The sequence below is a fragment of the Chrysochloris asiatica genome, unplaced genomic scaffold (assembly GCF_000296735.1).
Source record: "Chrysochloris asiatica unplaced genomic scaffold, ChrAsi1.0 scaffold00121, whole genome shotgun sequence".
NCBI lineage: Eukaryota > Metazoa > Chordata > Mammalia > Afrosoricida > Chrysochloridae > Chrysochloris > Chrysochloris asiatica.
This window is the reverse complement of record NW_006408639.1, coordinates 1665814-1675231: the sequence shown is the minus strand read 5'-3', so window position 1 is coordinate 1675231 and position 9418 is coordinate 1665814.

The window sequence follows — 9418 nt, the reverse complement described above, 5'->3', positions numbered from 1 at the left end:
TTTGGTCGGTTGATGATGCATGGAGGGGATTGGAACCATGGCAGTGAAATGATGTACGATGGAGTGAACATAAAACTAAAGTTCTCTCATGTAAACTATCATATAATTCACAATAAAAAATTTAAAAAAAAAAAAAAGAAAGAAAGAAAGAAACTAATCCTGTAGTTTGCATCTGGCCTCACTGACATCATAAAAACAAAGATTTACAATGCTGTTGTTATTAAATGCTGTCAAGTCAGTTCTGACTCACAGCGACCCTGTATATGGTTTCCAAGGAACAGCTGGGGAATTTGAACTGCTGACATTGTGATTCAAACCAACCTTTCAGTTCAGTGCTTAGCCTACAGTGCTACACTAGGATTTACAATACATAGGATAATTACATCGGATAAGAGTTGATCAGATCCAGTCACATCATGGACTTGATTGTATCATATTAGATCTTGTCATAGAAATGATAACTACATCTTAATTGCTAAACCACTGAGAATTCTGGCTATGCCAAGTTAACACAAATCCTTAACTATCTCAATAGATCTTTTGTTTCTCTGATCAGATTTGTTCCAACTTATTTAATATCTGGGTGGCTATTATAAATGATACTGTTTTCCTTTTTATTAATGTAAAGAAAACCCACTCAGTTTTGTATGTTCATCTTGTTCCCTCTCACATTGCTGTTAGTTACAGTAATTTCCTTACTATATCTTTGTGATTTTCTATGTATAGGATCATATCATCTGCAAATAGAGATAATTTTACTTCTTTTGTAGCAATGCGTATACCTTTTACTTTACTCTCTTACCTTATTGCTCTGCCTAGGATTTGCAGATCAATATTGAATAGGAGTGGTGAAAAAGGGCATCCTTGACTGGGTCCTGTTGTCAAAGGAATTGTTTTCAGTCTCTCTCTGTTGAGACTAATGCTGACTTTTGGTTTTGTATTTTGTTGTTGTTAAATGTCATTGAATCAGTCTTGTATATACACCTCAATTACATTGAGCAATTTCTCTTCTAGTTCTGCTTTGTTGAGTGTTTTTATCAGGAAAGGATGGTGGATTTTGTCAAATGCCTATCCTACATTAATTTATATGATCATGTGGTTTTTTCCTATTTCCTTGTATGCTGATACTAATCCCACTTTGCAAAAATGGTTTTGTTTTGTTTTATCTTGTTATTGGTCATTTTTTTACTGTTTCAACTACCGTCTCCTGAATGGTGTATTAAGTCCATTTGCATTCAGTGTAGTAATTCATACAGATGAACTGATTTCTGTCATTTGGCTGTGTGTATTTTGTGGTACTCCGCTTTCTTGACTCAATGTAATTTTCGTTGTGGACTTCCTTTTGTTTACAGATTTTCTCAACATTTTCTTTACTGACTTTTTTAGTGCTTACTAATTTTTAAATAATTTTTCTCTTTTCTATTTTAATGAGTTTTTGTTGTTGTTGTTGTTAAGTGTTGTTGAGTCAGTTCCAACCCACAATGATCCTGTATAGGGTTTCCCAGGAACAGCTGGTGAGCTTGAAGGGCCAAGCTTGCAGTTCAAAAAGATTTTGCAGTCCAGTGGATTAACCCACAGCGCCACATCAGGACTCCATTTTGATGAGCTATATTAATTTTCTTTGAGGTTACTCTGTAATTTATTATTTACTTTTCAAATTAAAAATGGCCTTTTCTAGTTTGAAATTATTTTCACTTCCTCTCCATTTGGAATTTCTTTAACTACACTATTTATTTCCTCTTTTGGCCTTGTAGTTACCCTCATTTACAGATTGATATTTTTGGTTCCTTATTTTAATCTTGAAGATTCTAGATTCATTTTACTTTAGATACTATGATAACCAGGAGCTTCAAGGCTAACAGACAGGAAGAAGAGGCAGACTGCTTTTGAATGTTTAGCCGCAGAGAGAGCTGGCTTCAATTTCAATAATTCTGTTTTCCAAGGGTTCGATTATACTACTACCCTTTCAAAGCTTTTTATATATTTCTAAAATCTTAGCATTAGTCTTCTGGATTTCTATTCGATGTTTTCTTATAGAAGTAAACAACTTGTATAATTGATTTACTTTGCCAGTATCTTCTTTCAGTGTTTTCTTGGGCTTTTCAAGAGTTTTGTATGGATTTTCCCCAGTTTTTGCTCATATGTCCTTTGATTTTTCTCTCAGTTCACTAAAGGTAACTAAATATTATTCTTTTGAAATCTTTATCAGGTAGTGCCTGTGTTATTTCTTCTTCAGGAAAGTTTTCTGGTCACTTTTTTGAGCCAATTTGTATTGTTTCTTTGTGTGGACTGAGAAATAGAGAAAAACAATATTAAGAGAAAGGAGAGAAAAAGAAAGAAATAACTAGGGGAGAAGGGGCACAGTACCTTGGCAGTGCTCTTGCAGGGAAAGGAGGTGGTGGTGTCAGGACAACTGGCATGGGTCATTGTGCTCTGCTGACCAAGGAGGTCATGGCAAGCAGGACTTCCTGCTAGCCCAGAGGGCAGTTGAAGGCAGATGCCAGTTCTGGAACTGCCTCTTTTGTGGGCCCAAGGAGGCTTCCAAAATATGGGGGTGGCATGTACTTAGCATCCAATTCACAAGTATACACCTCTAACCTCAGGTGGAACAGGGGTTGTAGAGGTGGATGTGTCATTGACTGCTAGGTGGTCAGTAGGGTAGGGTGGCCACACTTCTGGTTGTTGACATAGAGAATTCAGAGAAAGATTGCACCTTTCTGGTCAGCAGCATTCCTGTGAGCCCTGGTGTAGTCCTTAGTGAACAGGGATGGCTTTCAGAATGCTACTTGCAAAAATTCAAAATGGTCAAGCTGTGTCATGCCAGCTGCCGATTCACCATTCCATTTATCTCCTTGTTCACGATCTACATTCAATTTCATCTTCTAGTTGGTATTTGCTTTCTTTCTTTATCCTTTCATTTGAAGCTCAGTGTTCCAGAATTATTGCCCATCTGTTTTTGTTGCTGAGGGTCTGAATAGCCTGTCTGTCTAGGCTGCTATCTTTTCTTTTGCTTTTGGAATTCAAAATTTTAACATCAAGTGCGATCCCAGATAGATGAGACTGATCCGCTAATGGGCTAGGTACTATGTCTCAAGCCAGAAGAAAAGTTGGGAGATTGTTGGATGTGTTCCCACCTCCTCTCGTCGGGGGGACTCTAAATCCTATGAGTGACCCAGTGTTTGACTACAATGAACAATGTTTCCTCACCTTCCCAACTCTAGTCCACCCGTCACCACCCAAGAACAGAGCAAAAAAGATACTAGTGATGTCACATTAAGAAAGCTGATATCTTTCTTTGAAATCCCAAGGTGATTCTAATTACAAAAGGATTGAGAATCATTGTTTTATGCAATAGCATACAGGTATAGTCACATGTTCTGAAATTGAAGACTTCAATGATTATTGTCAGAATTATCCAGACTCTGGCAGTTTGAATTTAGAAGGCTTATTTTGTTGGTTATAAAATAGATCAATGATAGATAGATAGATAGATAGATAGATAGATAGATAGATAGATAGATAGATAGATAATATATGCCTGGAAGCAAAACGTGTATAGTTTAGATTTTATTAACAATTTTTCAAAAACTATTCCTTTGCAGAATTGTAGAGATTAGTATTATTACTGGAAATTTTGATATGCCAAATTGATATAATGACAGTATAATGAAGACAATATTTCCCTCACATAGTTTGCCATCTTTTCACACATATGAACATATGTGCGTGTGGCCTCCACCCAACACAAATATGCCTAGATTTCAGAAAGAAAAATAGTAAATTAAAGTTTATGAAAGCTCATACAATGAAGATTACAGTGATCATAAGAAACAGAAGAAATGAATATATGTTATATTAATAATGTTATACAAAGAAGAAATTTTTAACTGTGAAGTGAGTGAGTCAAATACAGGACATTTTCCAAATGCAGGCAATATGGGTACACATATTTGAGTATAAATGGTGTTGAATTTATTTATAGACATGTTAAGTTTGAAGTCTTTATGAAACACTTTTCTCTTTTCTGTTTTAGGTACATCAGCTAAAAGTTGAATACAAGGTGGATACTGGTAGAACATACGTTCTAGACTAGGGTTTCTCAAATATAGCATGAATGACATTCTGGCTAGCTAATCCTCTGTTACAAGGAACTGCCTTGTGCACTGGAGGATGCTTAGAACATTCCTGATATCTACACACTAGATTATCAATAGCACCCATGTGCATACCTTTACAACCAAAAATATCTCCAGATATTTCCAAATGTGTACTGTGGGACAAAATCACATTTGGTTGAGACCCACCGGTGTAGACAAATAGATGTGGGCATCAAAACTGTGTGAGTACAGGTGGGACTGAAGCCAGAACGAGAGTTTAGCATACAAAGAATTGAATTATATGGTGGGGGTGGTAAAACACAGGATACACATAGGAGAAGGGAAAGTAAAGACCAGTCAAAGAGGTAAGGGAGGAATGGAGAGGGACCAAGAGAACACACTCTTTCTAAAAGTGAGGGGGAAATGGGCCAATTGCTGTAGAGGGATGAAAGAACCTAAGGATAAGAAAGCATCCATTTGAATTGAGAAGTAACTGTTTATTAGTGACCTAATGAGGCTAGTTTTAGTGACTAGCTCATGATCGAAATAAATGAACAATAAAAACAGAGAACTTTGACTGATACTGAAAACATATTGGATATGAAGGATACAGAGGGGTAAATGAAAAGCACTCGGAGAATAAAGGATTACTTATTTTTAAATATTATGAGTGAGAAGATAGACTAAAAGTAAAGGAGTCTGTAATGAGGGTGAAGCTGAAAAACGTGCATTTCGAGACTCAAGAGAACACTAATTTTTGTTTTAAGTTTAATCTATAAAATGACTGTAGCTATGCAAATAAGCATGATGTGTAGTTTGCAGCGCTGATATTACTATGAACTGATAGCATGACAGGCATCCTTATTTCAAAGATTCCATTTCTGAAAGCAAGAAAAATGAAGCATTTAGAAAATAAAGGAACATTAAGAAGTTAAGGTCAAAAGAAAATGTCAAATCTGTGAAAAGAAAGGACAGTGCCTCAAGACAGTGGGAGCAGATGCTTAGGGCAGACTTATAGTAAACCAACACTCAATCAGCCCAATTAAAGCCCCACGGAGTCGCCTCTTTAAGGATTTTTTTTTTTTTTTTAAAGAGACATTTGGAATATTTTTTTGCCTGGACAATTATAACCCATGTAATAACCACACCTTTTCAAGGGAAATTATATATATAGCTGTTAAATGCCAATGAGTTGGTTCCAACTCATAGTGACCCTGTAAAGAGTGGCTGGTAAGATCAAATCACCTAACTTGCAATTCAAACCAAACTTGAATCCAATGCATTTACCCAAAGTGCCACACCAGGACTATATATATATAAAGAGAGAGAGAGGGGGGAGTGGGAAACACATTGAGAATTGATTGTGAATTGCTGCTACTCTTTTCAATAATAATCTTTTTTCACAGATTTTTCTGTGATCCATATCCTGTGATTAATCATTCTTCTATCTTCAAACATAATTTTGGAATATTTTCATATTTTGCAAAAAACAGAGAGAAAGGAAACATAACTACTCAAATCATTCATGTTTTAGGAATTCTGAGAGCTAGATCTTTCTAAATACCAGAGTATTATCATGATATAGAACCCTAATATGGCACTGTACGATAAACACTGTAGTGCTAACTCCAAGGTCAATGGTTCAAATTCACCAGCCACTCCTGCGAAACTCTGTACAGGGTCACTATGAGTCAGAACTGATTTGACAGCACTTAACAACAATAATACAGAAAAGAACCCTGGTGTGGTGGTGTAGGATAAGCACTAGACTACTTACCTTAAGGTCAACAGTTCAAAATCACCAGCGTCTTTTGGAAACTCTATACTGGGTCGCTATGCATTGGAACCAACTCAATGACACACAAGAATATCCAATAACAATAGTGCCCTGGAAACCCTAGCACTTTTGCTATGACTAGCGTGACATTTATTGGCTTGAGGTAAGGATATATATGGGTGTAATTAGGTATCTTAGTTAAGTCAGGCAATTAAATTTAGAGAGCACACCAACTCTTTAAACCATAAAAGCACCATGTAGTGCCCTGAGGCAGCAATTTACTAAACTGTCTTCTAAGTAGTCTGGGAAATTTAATGGAGTCTCTGAAAAATTACAACAAAGGCTTTGGCTGGAAATTGTCCTAAAATTTCCAGCATACAAGTATGCTAGTGCAAAAATGACAGACAGCCATTAGCAAATGTTACTTATAGGGCACATGTAAAACCACAGACATTCTGGAGATTGGTTCCTAACAAAATGTACACCATGCTGACATGGTGGCCCAATCTTCAGAGGAAAGGCTTTGCAATGTATGGATTCATATGTCTTACAAATCAAGCTGCCATTAAAGATCCAAGGGCTTGTTTATACGAATCAGTCAGATAAATGGCTATTTACTTTACAGCCATGGAAACTCTGTTTAGGGTTGCTATGAGTCGCTATGAGTCGAAACCGACTCGACGGCACTTAACAACAACAACTTTGATAGGGGACTTTTAATGATACAAAAAATGAAAATGAAACAAAAATATCAGAATGTTTGATAGTATTAAAAGACAATTTTTTGGAAGTAGCAATTCTAATACTGTAGCTGAGATTACATAGAAAATCACAACCAAGACTCAATGAATAAAATATTACTTGGATTCTTACTTCTTTAAAATAAGAACTGTGCCCAATTTTATAGTCACAGGATGGAGAAAGGGGGTGCGGATTTTAATATAGCCAATTACAAAATACATCCTAATCAACAAAGGATACATTTTTCAGAATGAAAAGATCGTTAAGAAAGGAATCTGAAGGTCAGACTTCTTCTTAAATTTGATATTTATTAACTTTAAATCCCTATCTTCGCCCTCTCCACGTATTAAATCCGTAGATTTGCTTCCTATAGAATACGTATGCAGTTTTGGGTGAATAGTTTCTTCTCTAACTCCAGGGATAGATCTTAACTAAAATAAACTCCGTGAGTTTAAGGTTACTTCCAAAATCATGATCATAAGAATTGGTTTGTATAATCTTGGCAGTAACCAATCACCACATGACACGTCCTGCCTTTGAGATTGGGACAGTGAGCAGGAAGCTCAGAATTTTTATTGAGTGGCTATAAATGGAAAGCATATGGCTTCAATGGAGTACTGGTGCGCTGCTGTGGGTTAATGCACTCAGTCTGAAATGCAAGGTCAGCAGTTCAAGCTCACCAGCTGCTCCTTGAAAACCCTATACAGGGTCACTATGGGTCAGAACTGACTCAACAGCACTTAATGACAACAACAAACATGGCTTCAGTACTACTGGCCACTATCGTGTGAATATAAAATTAAAACTTTAAAGTATTATGTGGAGGAGAGAAACAAGCTCTTACTGGAATGTGGATTATCCCATTCTCTTACTTTCTTTCTGTTTATATGCTCCATTTAATAATTTTTATTATTTATATCTCTTTGATTTTTTAATTTGCTAACAAATATAATCTCACTTGTACATAAACATAGAAAGTCTTTATGGCAATGACTTGAGCTTTGTTTTCTTCATATACCAAATAAGGATATAAATTTCTATCTGTATTAATGAGAACATATGAATATCCAACTAGATACATGTGTGAAAACACTCAATGTTCTATGCGGTAAAATTCCAGAATGCAAAATGAAACAATTTTAATGTTCTTTTAGGAGTAAAAAGTTACTTTTGGAGGAAATTTGGTTTTGTGAGACTTTTTTTTTTAGGTCCCTGACTTTCCTAAGCCATACTGTGACTCTTTCTAGATGTGTATTCCACAAAGCAAGGTAGAATATTGAATTATTGGGCACAAAAACAGAATTTTCCCTAGTGCATTTCATTAAGGACTATAAGAAGAGTCTGTCTCTTAAACTGCATTAAATCTGTAGAAGGAGGAGTTACACAACAAATAAAATCCTCCCAAATATTAGGAGAGATGTAAACACAATTTTATAAGCTTACAAGGCTCTGAATTACAGCATTCCCATAAAAGTTTTCTTACCTTTCATGAAATATTTATGTATCACTTTTCATTTTTCATTAAAAGTTGCTGAGTGGTATTTATATTAGACACATCTCTGAAACTCTGAATATTAACATAATTGAGATATGAAAAAAGAAAACAAAGAAATACCTGTAGTTGTAATATATGGCTTTGGTGATCGAATGACCCTGGAGGTAACATAACATTACAACACCAATGACTTATTTGTTGCAAATATCTTTTTTCAACAACATATCTGGGGACTATAAATGTGGATTTCACCAAATGGAATATACATGAATCAAATAGATTATACCTATAGAAAGAGATTATGGAGAGACTCAATATCATCAGTCAGAACAAGGCTAAGAACCCACTCATATGCAAGGTCAAGTTGAAGCTGAAGAAATTTAAAGCAAATCCACAGGAATCAAAATATAAGCCAGAACATATTCCACTTGAATTGGATACCATAACAAAGACAGATTTAATTCACTGAGTACTAAAGAAGGAAGACCAGACGAGTTGTGGGATGATATCAAGGACATCATACTCATATATGAAGAAAACATAATGTCATTTAAAAAACAGGAAAGAAAGAAAAGACCAAAATAAATGTCAGAAGAGATGTGGACACTTGCTCTTGAACATGGACGATCTAAAGCAAATGGAAGAAATTATGAAGTAAAAGAGCTGAACATCAGATTTTAAAGAGTGGCTTTGAAACACAAACTAAAGTATTATATTAAAATATACAAAAACCTACACTTATAAACCTGAAAGCATAAATAAAATCAGACTTTTTCAAGCTCAATGTGCTAAAGAAAAAATTCAAACATCACATTATAATGTTGAAACATTCTTTGCAGAAACTATGAGCAATGGAGGAAGTACTAAAAGAAGATACAAGAAATGTACAGACTCACTGCACCCAAAAGAACTGGTCAATGTTTAACCATTTCAGGAGGTAGTATATATCAAAGCACCGATGATACTGAAGGAAGACATCCAACCTGCACTGAAGACGTTGAAGAAAAAAGGTTCCAGGAATTGATATAATACCAACTGAAAGTTTCAACAAATGGATACAACCCTGACAGTGCACACTAACTAGTCTATGCCAAGAAATTTGGAAGACAAGTACCTAGCCAAATTAATGGAAGAGATACATATTTGTTACCATGTCAAGGAAAGGTGACCCAACAGAATGTGAAAATTATCAAACAAGATCATTAATATCACATACAAGTAAAATTTTGCTGAAGATAATTCAACAATGGATACAGCAGTATATCAACAGGGAGCTTCCAGAAATACAAGCTGGATTCAGAAGAGGAT